The 16,295-nt window shown below is 37.9% G+C and overlaps 1 protein-coding gene across 4 annotated transcripts in view; it reads left to right on the top strand.

The window, feature by feature from the left end:
• The window catches only part of igsf21a (immunoglobin superfamily, member 21a), a 175,287-nt gene that overhangs the window by 14,400 nt on the left and 144,592 nt on the right, over positions 1-16,295 (top strand). The gene's annotated exons all lie outside the window — the stretch shown is intronic.

Genomic DNA, 16,295 nt, shown 5'->3' with positions numbered 1-16,295 from the left:
GAGCGATGAGCTTTGTTAAAAATCTACGCATTTCAGAGAGGCGGGGCAAAGAGGAGATGCAAACATGCACGGTATGTGGAAAATACAGCGTTTTTGAACCTTAAAATGTGTATACACATTGCATTACATCTAAAACAAACAATAATATTTGGTTTAGCCGTGTCATATGACCCCTTTAACACACTCGTGGTTTTTGGATTTATACCATGATTGTAAACAAAAAGATCTAGAAGGACCAGAGAGAGAGCAGGTCACTGTTGGTCTTTGAAGATGTAGAGAATCAAGGCAACAGAACAGACGTCTGAAGGGGTGTTTACAGTACTATATAAAATCTCGCCTGGAATACAGCGAATATGAATGATCACTTTCCCCACTGATAGATGTTAATAATGTATAGAATAGTCTGTGTTTGCCTAGCTTACATAAAAATGCCGTTCAACTTCGACCCTGCCAGCTGTAATGCTATGTAATGCTACCACAAACGCAATGCAAGGTAATAAACAATCAACACAACACTTGAGCATTCTCCACACTGCTTTGCTAATGCAAAACAGGCACTCTGGATTTGGGTTGGAAACAGTGTTTGACGCAGATGCTCGGGGCTTATCTGCTCAGTGTGGGACATGGCTTAATTTCAGATGGGGGAGACCGGCCATAGGTCACCGACCTAGATACAGGACATATGGTAGAAAAAGTTTGATTAACTAAATGTTCTACAATTAACAACCATATTAACCAGCAGGCCATGTGAAAGTGGGTTACCAGAAGAACTTGATGATTTGAATGAATGTGAAGACACACAATGAATGTTTAATTATGTATTATGATTTGTGTCAGTAGCGTTAGTCCACCTCTGTTTGGACAAACAGATGCCGTCCCAAACATAGGATGTTGGTTGAGTCAGTAAATGTGGTGAAACTAAGGATTTATTTATTTATAATCAAGACATGGCAAAAAGATATTTACACATTGCAAAAGATATTTCATACAAAGACAGAAAAAAATCCAGCCAGCTGATTTATGTCAAAGGGGTTATATGGTGCGAATACGTGTTTTTTTACTGTATGTCTTTGGTGTAAGTTGCCCATGCATGTATTAGTGACATAAAATTGCAAAAATTAAAGTGTCGCAACAAAAGATGCATTCTATCTAAAAGCGAATGCTCACCCAGACCTGCCTGAAACGCCTGCTTGCAGTATTCGACCAATCACTATGCACTGGTTAACTAGCCAATCATAGCACACCTCGTGCTATTGAGCTTTGTAAAAAATCTGCGCGCTTCAGAGAGGCGGGCAAAGAGAAGATACAAACATGGAAAATACAGTGTTTTTAAACCTTAAATTGTGTATACACATTGCATTACATCTAAAACAAATGATAATATTCGTTTTAGCCCTGTCATATGACCCCTTTAAGTAGGGCTGCTGTGTTATTTATTTATTTATTTGTTTCGCTTTTGTAAATGAAAGTTATTGAACAGCTGGATGAGAGCTGAGCTAGACATCTGTCATCAATCCTAAAACAGATTTGCTTTCTCTTCTCTCTGCAGTAGTTTCAGATTCATTCTGTTAAAAGGAGTGCAAGCTGGTTAAAATACACCATTGACACTCTGTAAAAACATGTTTATTAGATTTGTCTGAAATGTCTAACAGTTGATATAGATTCATCTTTTTTGTAATTGTCCTGAGCCAACAATTGTCATACCTTCACATCTCATATTGTGTTTTATTGGAAAACATTTAGTGGTGGAAATTAAATTTTTAGACATTTCTTTTTAGACAAACTGGATGAGTTTTTGTCTTGTCACGGCTAGTTTCATAGCTAGCAGTGTTTGTATTCTAAATTGACACTTTTGCATAATTTGGCTTGACTGGAAATGATGCACATTAAAACATCCGGTGACATTAACCTTGTTTATTTTTACTGATTTCATAACACAGCAAATGTAATTTTAGCTCTGCTATGCTCTTCACTGACACTGTTGTCTCCATGGCAACCAGGTAAATAACTTTTTAAAAAACTTTTTGAAATTTTTGACCAATTAAAGAAGCCACTGAAGGAAATAAATGGTCATAAAAATGATAATGTTGTGAAAAAATCATGAAATCATTTTCTCTTGATCTATATGCATGGGCTATATATTGTATATATATTATACAGTATATGCATATGTATTGTATATATTCTTTTTTTTCTGTGTGATAAATAATATTTTATGATGTATTGTCATATTTACAATAAATGTTGAAGAATGGTTGAAGTGTTGAAGGAAAAAATAAGGGATAAAAGATCTTACTAAAAAAGTGTCAACTCTTGATGAGCAGATGAGAGGTGAAGAGTTGCATGGGGTGCTTAAGGTTTTGTTGCATGAGGTGCTGCTTAAGGTGCTTGAGTTTTAAATTGTGAGATTCCAAGCTTGTCGAATACTGTATTTATTTGAGAGAAAAAAGTTATGCTGCAACACAGAGCTCTATGTTTACTTTAAAAAGTATTTAAAAAATACACAAAAACTCACAGCTGCAAAAGAAACATTTGCAATCTTTAAACAAAGAAGCAATCTAGTTTTTGCAGTCTCCACACATTAGTTTTCAGGAGTTCTTCTAATGGAAATCTTTGAACTGTTCTCTATTAATGATCTGTGTTCACAGCTGGATGCTGTTCACCTCGCTTTTAAAGAAGAAGCTATGTGCAAGTGTACAACTGCATAAAAGACTCGACAGAAACTTTCGTTCCTTCAGATAACCTTTCATGCTGGCACAAAGGAGATTTTGATTGAGAGTCACTTTGCATGTTTTTTTTCTTTTCTTTCTTTAAAGATGTAAGCTTGAAATCATATAGAAGTATCTGAGGCACAAAGCGAAATACCGTCTTGTCCTTGCTATGGCAGATGGCCCCATCATTTTTTTCCCAGCAAGGTGAATCTGACATATTTGAGACTTTTAAACACACTTGATAAGAAAAAAAGAGTGATTCTTATGAGACGATTGTGTAATTAAGTTCAATTATATATAGCGCTTTTCACAATGTGCATTGTTCCAAAGCAGCTTTATAGGAGAAAATAAGAAAGACACAGAAAAGGCAAAAAACAGCATAGTGCATGGTGTTTATAGAACAAGCAAGATCATTCTAGTAAATAATATCTAATAAATGCAGTCTCCCGTTGAGCAACACGGCCCTGTGGCGAGGAACCCAAACTCCAATGATAAATAAATGGAGAAAAAACCTCAGGAGAAACTAGCAGCCGGGAGGGCCAGGTCCCCTCTGACGTGTAACAGCTGCACTCAGTGACTTTGATCATGATGATTCTTAATTCTTATTCTATCACATAGTTTAGGTTGGTTTGACAGAATTGAACATGCTCTTTTGACAGAGAACTTAAAATAAGTCTCATTCTGGTCACAGGACCAGTGCATTTCCTCGCAGGGTCATAGTTGGGCATATTTGGCTTTGGGTTTGAATTTCTGTCATCATTTTCTTAGCCTCATGTTGCTCCTAACCTTGACTTCGGTAATAGTTAAGTTTACAATAAGTTTTTGTTGACTACTGTATGTAAAGTTAGCGTGAACTAATCTTAGTCACTGTTATTTTCAACATTTTCTAGTATACTTTTCAAATCAAAAAGTGTATAGTATCAACTAACATTAATTGGTGTAAAACATATTGTTAATTCATGTTAGCTAATGCATTAACTACTATCCTCCAGTTGTGTAAATCTAGCTGCATTTATGCATATGGCAGATGCATTTATTCAAAGCATCTTACAGTGCATTCATATACAGTACACTAAAAAATGATGTGTGTTCCCTAGAAATCAATCCCATGATCTTCAAGCTTCTAACCTATAGCTCTACCAATTAAGCAATCAACCTACAAAAGACCGTTCAAGGTTTGCTTGGTTAATTAGATTTAAATGTAGTTAAATCCCAATATGACAATATGAATGCTTCTTATTTATTTATTTTTGCTAATTCTCATCTTCTTATAAAAGACTTACACTTTTACTCTGTGCATACACCTTAACAAAAAATGGCTTTTCAAAATGACTCTCCTTTCCTTATCTGTATGTTGTAAGTCCATGTACATACTGGAGCTGTTACTAATGATGTATTCTGTGGCTTGACTTTATTGGAATCATAAAACTACAAATATGTCTGCCATGGGATACGCTAATATGCTTTATTGTAAGGAAGTGTTTGAGGCTGATTCATAAAGTATATTTTCTGTGAGAGAATAATTGCTGTGAATCTGTGTATGTTAAGTTATTCTTGATACATACATGTATGTATTAAATGAACCAATCCATAAAATATCATTGAGCCAACATACTGCCACGTCTCCATATATCCTCAATACAGGCTTTCTTTAAAACCATCTGAGTTGCAGTTATGGCTGGTTTCAGTTGTTTTATTTTCCGTGGAGGTACAGTAAAATTCGTTTTTAGTTATGCAATAACTGAGCATGTTTTCTGACTGCAGCGATATGAATATACTGTAGGTCAGTGGATTTTTCTCATACAGAACTTCTGAAATTACTGAACGATCATTGTCTCTGTGAGACGGAACGATGGTGAACAGCAGGATCACAAAGATTTGCTCTTCCTGCTTTTATATCAAACATGTTTTTGCGGTTGACACATTTGAAATTGAACATTGATTGTTGTTCTATAGAGTGCACGTTCAGCATTCTGATCGTGATTCGTCACCTACGTGGATACAGTTTTCTTCTTCAGCTGTGCCTTGGTGCTTATTTTTACTTTTTGTGCTCAATAGTGCACAATAGGGCAGAGAAATGTCTCAGTGGTTGCACTTTTCTGCATTAATAGTAATAGAATTGCACCATCTTGTTTATATCTTGCATTGCTTTAGAGCAGGAGTCTTCAACTAAAATTGCTTGAGGTCCAGTAAACAAACCCTCCTTGCCAGTCGAGGTCCGGACAATTAAATACCTAAAATCATGAATTGATGGTTTTTGGCAGACCAAAGAAATAAACATGTCTTTTCATATCTATACAACAGCATAACAATGTCTGACAACAATATAATGAAGGAAAATGTGCAAAATGCCATAATCTCTAAACCTGCATTGAACATACATTCATTTCAACATTATCAACTTTAAAAGAAAACTAAAGTGTTGTTTTCTGCTGAACTGAGATGAACAAACAGCAACATCAAGTTGCGACTGATCATCCTCTGATAACATTTCAGCTCTTCTTGTGGCTGTTGCAGCTGAAAGGGAGTTAGTTTAATATTTTCTTTACAACTACATGTCTTTATTTTCCTTCTAAAGGTGTTTCACACGCAGGCTCCATTCACTCTTTTACTATTTCCCCATCAGTAAAGGGCTTGTTATGTTTTCCTAAGATCCACTGTATTCTTAGTGAACATTCATATATCTGGTTGTTGGGAGGTAAGTGAGTGAGGGAAGAACCATGTAGATCGCTACTACTGGGCTTTGAGCTAATATATTTTCCGTGTCCTTACCTCGGACTGCTGCGTGTAAGTTTCTTCAAAGTGTCTCTGTCTAATTTCATAATGCCGTTTAAAGTTTCCACTTTTGACAACCGTGACAGACTCCGAGCAAATGAGACAAACCGGTCTCGTGCATCTCGATGCAGGAAGAATAAATGCAAATCTCTCGACCCATTCATCTCGGAAAACATGGTTTTCAGCGTCAACTTTTCTAACTTTTGAAAAGGACATTGTTTTTCAGTCACTGACAGTTACATCTGTCTACGCGCTGTGCAGCGAGTCTGTCCCGGCTCTCTTCTCTCGTCGAGACGTCGACGTCTGAACGTGGCAACAGTGCGCATATGTTAACTGTCCGTGGCGCAGTAGGACCCAAACTGCTACTGAGCGGACCTTGATGTGCCTGGTATAAATTTGATTGCATTATAAAATAATGTTAGGCGTTCATTTATTTATTATGTCAAAAGGCTTTGAGGTCCGGACGGATGCATCTCATGGTCCGCATCCGGACCGGAGTCCGCTAGTTGGTGACCCCTGCTTTAAAGCATGTGTGAACCAATTCTGAATCGAATCTGGTGCTAAAACTACGCAGACAGCGCATGCAAACAAACAACGATACCAGCGGGTGAAATTCATTCTTAGTGAACTTCTCCCTTTGGGTGTTGAATACACCCTATTGATGAGCTTTGGCAGAATGTTTGGTGCACGCTCATTAACTTCACAGGATGCACGTTCCGTGTAATTAGTATCTGACACCGGATCCACTCTGGAATTAAGCCCCATGAAAGTAGAAGAAAACAAGAACAATCCACTAATGATAGCGAACAATTAAGATCGGCATTCCGAGTACGTTTCTTCTCATCTTTGCTACGGCTGTCATTAATTAAATCTCACACCAGGGGCTCTTACCTTTGAGGTGCTCTTAGCGCTGATCATCACACTGGCACTTGTGAATTTTTCGCTGTTTACGTTTTGCAGGAATATTGTGATGGATTTCATCATCAGAATATCAGAGCCGGTTTAAGTGTTTGAATGCGCACGGAATTTGTATATGTGACAAGATTTGAGTAATGTATTAATAATATGAATATTAAATACTGTGAATATTAATATGCAGTGTTATATAGATATGCCTATAAAAATGACATATAATACAAGTTTGGGGTCTTTCACTCATTCTTTATTTATATCCCCCCACAGTTTAGAATTATAGGAATCTCATCAAAACGTATGTTGTGATGATAAAAAAACGAAAATAAATCAAATACTTATTTTTGAAGTTGCCATCCTTTGCCTAGAATTTGTTTGAACTCCCATCTATTCTGGACTTTTATTGGCTGCATTTTCTTAGCAAGCATTTTGAGAGGCGTTTTGACAATTTAGAGACACTATACAAATGAGCGCCAAATACGAAAAAACGCATACGAAAATTTGCGTGACTGTATGTGCAAAGACCTTTAGACTATAAATGTAAAATTCCAGTATTTTATCAAACATAGTTTTAGACCTTGCAGATGATTGTACTGTGATCCAATAACAGAGAGTGGCCATTTTTTAGCTGCCTTGGTTGTGGCAGTATTTTTCAGTTCATTTTTCCCTACGTAACAATATGTAAGCCATTAGCCCAATTTGCCACCCCGGAATGAATCACAACAGTACACACTTTTATTTGAGGCTATTAAATATATCTATGTGTAATAGAACGTGCACTTAAACTGAGGTCTGGTATGGTAAAAATAACTACTATATATAACTACTAATTTTAAATGTAGTGCAATTATTTTTAATAGGTATTCAGATACACATGCAGTACAAAAGCTTACTTGATTGACATTTGCATCATTGGAGCAGGCAGCCATAAGCTTATGATTGTTGGATCTTATTGGATCTCTTCAGGATTATGGGTAGTGTAGTTTATCACCGGGAGTTCAGCTATTAAATGAAATGAAATCGCACTCGTTTTGTGGCTTGTACAGAAGCATATATCATCCCTTAACAACTCCTCAAAACTCCTGGTAGATCCGTCTTGAAAGGTTTATTCGTTATTGTTAAAAATCAATTGGGAGAAAATAAATGGGACGTCCAGAACTCTACTGTTGCGCTCCATTGCTCTGAAAGTTCAAGGGCAGAGGATGCGTGACATGAGAAATGCTGTTGCTGTGTATCATTTGCTTAAGGATGTAAACACTGAGTCACTGACTTCTTAAGGGCGCTTTTTAGGAATATGGCTAGGGTGGCTCTTTAAGTCCACGTTTGACCAGTGTCTTAGCTATTTTTGCTAAATTTGCCTGTATCATTACTAGAAGCAAGTGGTTGTTTTTGCAGTCAACTGCCAAATGAGGCAACGAGACCTATTTTTGTGTTTTTTGAACGGATAGGGGACGTTGAGTTGAATGTTGTTAGGGGCTGAATGTATGAGAATTGCATTGGTAAGCATGCCTGCAGCAGTGGTGATTTTGCAAAAACTGGAACCGGCAAGCATTATGAAATGTGATGTTGACCTTCACCGTGCTTTTTTCAAAATGACTCTATTATATGTAGTGAGGAGACATCAATGCATTTCAAATAGTGTGTGGGTGGATGCTATTGTTCAAATTTTTTTTTGCTTAAGTAAATGTCAGGCATGTTTTAAATTTTGGATCTGTTTAGTTGATCATGATTTGAAATCTGCCATGTTCTTTCAGGGGCTCTCACAAGTTTTCGAGCCCATCACCTGAGCCGTAAATGTTGTGTAACTGATGATTTGTTGATGTTGCAGGAATGTGATGTTTTGACGGTGCTGATTGGCTGATTGGCAGTCACAGGCTGTTCACTTGCAACTAAATCCAACTAAAATAAGCATAAAAAGTTATTTTTAAAGGTCCAGGTCTGAAATTTAGCGGCATCTGGTGGTGAGGTTGCAAATTGCAACCAATGGCTCACTTTACCCTTTCCTTCTCGCGTTCAAAGGTGGCTGACACAGAACTAAGATGTTGTCACGATTTCTTCTTTCTTTGCCGATGGAGATAACGTATTTGTGAAACGCGCTCTGTAGAGCAGTTTGTCCTTTTAGGGCTACTGTAGAAACAACATGGCGAATTCCATGTAAGGGGACCCGCTGTGTATTTAGATAGAAATAGTTCATTCTAAGGTAATGAAATCATAACACTACATTATGTAAGGGTTTATACACCTCTGAAGACATAGTTATGTATAGTATATTGCATTTTTGTCAATAGATCCTCAAATAAATTATACATTGGATGTCATTTATTTTTGAATACATGTAATGTATTTTGACAAAATACACAGCTACTTTTAAATGGTTGTCAATGAATAAAGATTTTAGGCCCAATGGATGCTAAATGGACCATGCAAACCAGCCAAACCCTGACCATTTGTGAATAGTATTAACAATCCACATTTATCAGTATTAGAAGTGCTTTGCTGTTGTAGCTGACTCATACAATCACTTGTGCTAAAATGGCGTTATGTACAGTTCATGCAAAGCAATTACAGTCTGCTACTTCAGAAAGTTAATTACTGTAGCGAGCAAACTCAAAATTACAACAAGGCTCTACACTCACTTTTTAAACACGCTGCTCCTAAAACAATAATATCTGAGCTTTTTTATGTCTTTACTTTTCGTTTAGAGATAGAACGGGATTGTAGACTAATGGGGTGCGTATAGCTGTTCCACTTCACATTCCATACTCAGTACTCCAAATTCTTTGCATCAATTGTCTTACGATTTCACAGCCAAAACATTAAACTCCCAAATCTTGAGTGTGGGATGATATAGCCTGCTGTTCTTAAACGGCTAACTGAAATATTGCCGGAAGAGGGACAGTTTTTTATTTCTTAGCTCCCTGCAGTGCCAGCTGGGATGGAGTGACCAAAAGATGGGCAGCTCTTTGTGGACGTGTCCTCCAGGCTTGGCTGCTTGTTTCGAGGATGTGTGGAGAGAGGAAAAAAGAGTATTGAAGCGATGGGAGACTGCCAAGCCTCCCACCGGGTGTTTATGGTCCTCATCAGTTTGAAATGTCAGCCTGGCTTGAGAACTTGCACTAGGCTCTTCTACAAACGCTTTCTCTTCTGTAAAGTGATTTGGGCAAAATCAGCCTCCTGCCAGTCTTGGCTAGAAAAGTCAGGTGGTCAGTCATTAGAGAGTTGTCAGTAAAGCAGTTATGCTGCCCTGTACCTCCAAACATAAAGTGGACACAGAAAGGCTTGATTTTCCTGGAAGTCGAGAAAATTTAAACTGCCTGATTATATAGAAATTACTTTTTATTTCCGTGTCGTCCCAACAGAAACTGCATTGACATGTCGGGGAGGAAACACAGTGCCTTTGAATTCCCTAGTGAAGAACACGCTAATTTCACCTCTTCCTCCATTTCCCTGCTGTTCATCGGGAGCATTCGGCACACGACCCCGCTGATTGGATCGTCTGCACTCAAACAAACAGCTATAAATGGATTTAATATGCATTTTTCTCTGCGCACCACTTCAGTGTATTTCTCCATATATTGCAGATGTCACACAGCACACACAGACGATTCACGTCGAAAGATGTTGAATAGCTTCTGCGCCTGTTAGGTTCTGGTTTAAAACTCAAATTATCCGCACACATGTGTGGGACTGAGATTTGCAAGCCAGCCTGCACAGCTGTATGATATGAATTGATTAAATGGTCGATTAAACGCTAGACCAAGCAATGGCTGTTTAATTCAAAGGCATATGCAAATAATCTAGCTTCGTAGATTGTTGCTCTGTGCCGTACGCGCATGCATCCGCACACATGCTTACTTCAGGATAATATGAAAGGTGGCCCGGGAGTGCATTCTAAAGAGGATTACAGCTCTCAGATACACCGATGCATACAGTATATGCGGCCTTAGAGATACAGTGCGATTGTATTGCATTTGGCTCAGCGGACCTGTTAGCAAGATTCTTTATGATCATTTTGCTTTGTATTTTCCACACTAGGATTATTTTGGTTGTTAGATTCATGTTTAGGCTGAAAATCCTTCCAGCGTGTTGATGCTTGCGTTTGGTTGAACCAGATTGCTTTTAACTGAACTGCACAAAGGGAAATGACTTATAAAAATCTTAAAGCACCAGATTTATTTTAATTACAGCAATATTGATATTTTTAAAATATGTCTGTGTATGCAAGTTATTTGGCTTGTGCTTGAAATTATTTCAGTTCAGCAAAATTAGAGGTAATGCGGTTTGTCTTAAAGTGATAGATCACCCAAGAATGACAATTCTGCTCGCCCTCTTGTTATTTCCAAAAATGTATTATTTGTTTCTTTCTTTTTTATAACTTTTTTGTTTTTGGGTGAACTATCCGTTTAAGTTCCCTGCTGAAAAAACAACAGAACCCTGCCCAAAACACAACAGAAAATGTAATGACTTTAATGGTTACAATAGGAATTGTATTGTGTTTTAATGGAAACTATAATGATGTCCACTGGTATGTGATGAAGTCTATTGGTGGGGTGCTATTGGAATAATGCCTTACTGTAAACACACTACAAAAAGGACATTTCTGTGATGCTTTCTATTGGGGTTTTTTAAGGGGATATACACTTGCCTGAAAAGTCTGAGAACTAGCGGTCTAGCCGACATGCCCATAAAACATCATTTGAAAGCGACCAAAACAACGAACGCGTTCAGCACACCTGCGGCATTACCACAGCCAATGAGCACAGCCGATTTCTCTTCGCATTACCTGCACATTTATCATCTTGTCCCACCCGTTCTGTGCCTAAAATCACAATGCCTCCCCATACTACGCCTGTTCTGACATTTCCGTACACCCACCAACATTTCACACATGACAAAACCCACAAGCCCACCTGTCGGCAGCTGTCCCAGCAGGTGATATGGAAAGTCATGCCGCGTTATGCCAGGCTGCACACTGACCCACTTAGTTGTGAACTCTGTAATGAGGCCGTAACTCTCTTCAGCTCCTGCGATCCATGCGTGGCAGTGCCCTGCAGCTGCACAGCATCTGCTTCTCGGCTGCCTCTCGTCAGATTCAGCAAACTTTCCAAGGACCATGACAGAACAGCCAATATGGGCGATCCGCTGCATACATCATGAATACCTCGCCAGCATTTTCAAGGAAATTGCTAGTAGGGTTGTATTATCTTGAGCGCATAGATAGAGTCTTTAGGGGCCTGTTAGGTATAATACTGGTTCGATGCTTAAATCGATATTTGGAGGGGTGGTCATGTATGCTGTGCACTGAATAATGCTGCTTCTTAAGATTTATCGTCTTGGGGGAATTATGACGCAGTATTGCATGTGTTCTTTATGCATTGTGAAAAGCTTAGTGGAAAAAGTTATCCAGTATGGCAGACAGTAATTTTTAACATTTTAAACTGTTTAAAACAATTTCACCCAAATTGTGTGTTTGTATTTATTACATCAATTTACAGTATGATTTTTCATGACTTCAGTATGCTGCCTTAAAAGGGATCTAAATTTACATTTAATGTACATAGTATTGCATCTGTAACAATTCTCCCTGAGGACAAAGCTCAATAAAATGTTTGTCTTTCATTAAAGAGTACATAACTAGGGATTTTTAAGGTCCTACTTTGGTTTATGGAGTGTCCAACAACAAGTTTATGTACAAAGAAGGTGTAAAAACACTATTATTCCATAATAATAGGCAGTTATTCTTACCTTACATCTTGACTGACTCTATGTAAGCGGGGACTATATGAAGTGAGGTAAATCCGCGGCGGTTCGCGACTCGGACAAGGGACGACTCGTTTGCGTGATTCATAGTCGACTCCCTTTTTTCCAAGCCAATAACTTTGTTATTCATTCACCTTCGGATTTACAATTTGGCAGACTGCTTACTTTCAAACACGGCAACATTACACACTGCATGAAATGTAATTTTCATGATCTTATGTTATGTACTCAAATGTACTCTGTATTTAAATCCGAATGAATCTAAACAGCTGTTAGGAAAGTAATTGTGTCATATTTATATAACTGGATATAACTTTGGGCTGAACTATGTTACTTCTATTGAATCGTAAGTGTTGTGTTTTGGACTTTTACTTACAATGGTTGAGAATTAGATACGAATAGTTATTGCATACTCTTTTCTGCTTTATTGGATTTTGCGCAGTTTTTTTTGTTGTTGAATGTAAATAATTGGGATTCCCCCCAAACATATTTATGTGAAAAATGCAATATTCTGATTCTTGGGATGGTAATGCGAATTCAGTGTTGTGTATCGCAAAATACATTCTCCCGTCATTATTAAAAAATCAAGAGCTTTTATTGGATTCAGTGGTTCAGGCCTTGCAGACTGGATAAAAATTCTCTTGGGTTGTCTTGTTGTGTTCCCTTAAACCCCCGTGAAGCGGCCACTTTAAATACCACTAATAATAAGTTCTGCATGTAATTATTTCATCGAATGGAATCTGAAAATCAGAGAGGAAGGAGAGGAAGATTAAGAAAAATCCAGTTTCTTTAAAACGAGCTCTCGACCTGCTGTGCGCGGTAATCTACAGGCTATTACAGTCTGAATAAAATCAAGAAATTTGGAGTCGGTATGGGGAGCTTTGTTTATTTAAATGGTCCTATTATTTTCGAATCCATATAAGCAGTAAATAGTTGTATATTCTCTGACTTTAGCGATGGGTTGTTGGCAGTAATGAAGGTAGTTAGGCAGCGCTGGATCTGTTTTGTGTAGCGAACCCCAGGAGAATCATTACCCCTTGTTTCTGCAGTCTTTAGCCATTGTATTTAAAGACACTTGAAACTGAAGAGCTCAGCTCTCAGTAGAACTGCTTTAACCAGTAGAAAATCCCCCGTTTAAAAAAATCTATGTGCTAAATGTGTAGGGTGCTGATACAGCTCTGAACTTTTTGAGGCCCTGATGAACAGGTAGAGAAAGGTGATGGAAAAATGGATGAACTGGATCAATCACTGTTTTACTGCAAGACCAAGCAACTTTTCCACCGCACTAGTTTCACATGCAGTCATTTTTAAATTGATAGAAGACAGAATAATCCCTGCTAGCGAAAGAATCTTATTTCCACATGCATGTATCCTAATGTGTGTGTGTTTTGCTAGAAATTTGCAGCTATATTAGTGTAAGAATGCAGTCAGCGCACCTGTTCCCTGCAGTTAAAGTGTTGCAACATTACAACTTCAGTGCGCCCCCACTATAATCAACAAAGCTCCCACATTCGTTCCGCATACAGTGTATGCAGGTTTGTTGATTTGAATGGTCTTTTTTTTCTTATCTGAATTTGTTCGCATCGGTAATAAGATGTTTGGCCAGCTCTGTTGACGTCCTGTTTAGCGAATACAACGTCGAAATGTGTTTATTTGTGTGTTTGTTTGATACAGCGATGATGTGCGTTCCTAATGTATGCGGCACATGAAACGCAGTACTGAATGCAATAAATCATCCACAACATGGAACTGTTGTTAATGTGCCTCAATGAGGCCGTCTAGAGAAAATCACCACCCGCTACAGTTTTCTCGCCCCCATCAGCGGTCGTGATTGGCAGCCGTATGATTAAATCTCACCGTGATGAGGTTCTTTGGGGTCCAGGGGCAGCGGAGGTGAGAAGATATTTTCATTAGGGTCTCGTGGATAGTGAAGATGAAAATCGTGATTATTAACTATTGTTCTGAACTTGATTAAGTTTGATTACACATGCTGAATTTAATGTGGCAGCTGCAGGGCTTGTTTTAAGCATGTCACTGACATTTTTGTTAAAACATGTTCTGACTGGCATAATCACGTGTCTGGCACATCAGCGTAGATAAAACATTCATTTGGCCAGATTCACACATGCATGTATCTGTACATACACATATATTTCACCTGTGGCGAAACAAATGAAATCAGGCAAGTTCCATCATTAGAGTTGAGCCAGTAAGATTTTTAAAAATGCTTTCCAGTGAGTCTTAAGGGATACTCATTAGTTCCACTAGGAGCGTAACATTTCCACACACTCTTGCTGAATAAATGCAGGCAGGTAACATCTTGCCAAAGGCTGCAGTTTATCAAATTGTGTGCTGAGTTTCAGAGCACTTTTTGGTCTCCGCCAAAACATTGTGTGAGCATGCTGATCATTTAAAGCACCGAAAAGCAATTACAAACTTAGATTTTTACACTAGAATTACAAGGGTTTGGGTCTTACGTGATTTGGATCAGCTTTTAAAAGTTTCTTCTGCGGGGTCGAAAGAAAGAACTGCATGTGAATCTCCACCAAATGTGTCTATCTGCTTATGATTGAAAACCACTTTTTTTTTGAGGTACATAGTTATAGATTTATACAGATTCATATAGATTTATATACATTTGCGAGTTATAGTTATAGGAAGTTATAGAAACATTAAGCCTCGCAAGGAATTCTTAAATAGCTGTATATGTGTCTGGAGGTTGTTGTGGTGTCTCTGTCTCTGTCCTGAAGAAACAACTCGGCTTTGTGTGTCCTGACAATCTTTGTACGTCTTGACAATAAAGTGTTACTTTTGGTATCTAAACCCTAGACTCAAGAGTATTTCTTCAGGAAAGTGAAAGAGAAACCGCAACATTTTCACAACAAGGTCTACGATGAATGAGGAAAAAGCGCAACCATATATCTCCATTATATTATGCAAAATACTGCCCCATTTCTACATATTCCCAGACATACAGTATTTGTAATAATGACCTTTTCTGGAAAACGAATCATTCTTAAGACCCATTTTATAAATATTCTACACATTATAAGCATGTACCAAATGGTTCATACATATATTTTGAATGCATAGTGTTAAGAAAATGATTTAAAGCTCACTTAGTATTGCAATTATGATTCACATCTGTGGTCTAATTCCTGGTGTATTTAAGAATTCAAAGCAGTCACATCTCTGTCTCTATTCCAGGCGGGGTGAGTTCTGCTATAGTGACTGTAAAATCGCATGGAAATTCAGATGAGTAATAAAGTGACTTACAGTGAAGAACTGTTTTATGTTCTGCCAGAAATGTTGCTGTTTTCTGATGTTGTGGGAGGATGGCCTGGCAGAGAAGGTATCATAAAATTCAACACCTCTTCATTAGAATTAAACATTTTAAAACATGCATTTGCATTGAAACGTGTGGCTTTGTCTTTTAAAGTGATTTGGAGGCTACACAAAAAACTAGTTATATAATGAGATTTTCTTTCTTTTAAGCTTTTGAAGAAAAACTAGGTTAAAATGCAGTTGCAAGTAACATCTTTTCATTCAGCGTATTTTCATTTAGCCACAATATTAAAGACATTGTATTTATGTATTTAGCCAAGTTTTATATTCAAAAAGGTCATGTATTCATGGGTATACTTGTCTGTTACTAATGAATTGAACCCATGACCTTGGCTTTGCCAGCACCATGCTTTTGCGTGGTTACAGATTTTTTTCAAGAAAGATTCAGTGATTCCTTTGAAATTATGACACAATGTAATGTGCTGTAGTTCAGATGATCTCACCCAAGCTCTTTTTTCTCCCCCATAACTTGATTTCTATTGACAGAGTCTCTGCATTTATTATGAATTCCTGTAATGTTTTGACATCAGACTCCAAGATGAGCCATTTAAGCGCCATTAACGCAGTACTAATACGCAATATCGACAGAGCGATAAGCTTTAAAATGTGCTAAAAAGCCTTTCTTTCTAACAAAAGGAATCATTCGTTCCTGAGGTAAAGAGGAAGTATAAATGGACCATTTTTCAATTTGAAAGTCTCTTATTCTGCAAAGAGAGCAATTAAGTTGGCTCCCACGGAAGTCACTTACGGCACTCGCCACTGCCTTCGGCGGAAATACAACTTGAGAATACA

Source organism: Triplophysa rosa, linkage group LG20 (genome assembly GCF_024868665.1).
Source record: "Triplophysa rosa linkage group LG20, Trosa_1v2, whole genome shotgun sequence".
NCBI lineage: Eukaryota > Metazoa > Chordata > Actinopteri > Cypriniformes > Nemacheilidae > Triplophysa > Triplophysa rosa.
Note: the sequence above shows the minus strand (reverse complement) of the source record. Positions and strands in the feature narration are given on the sequence as shown.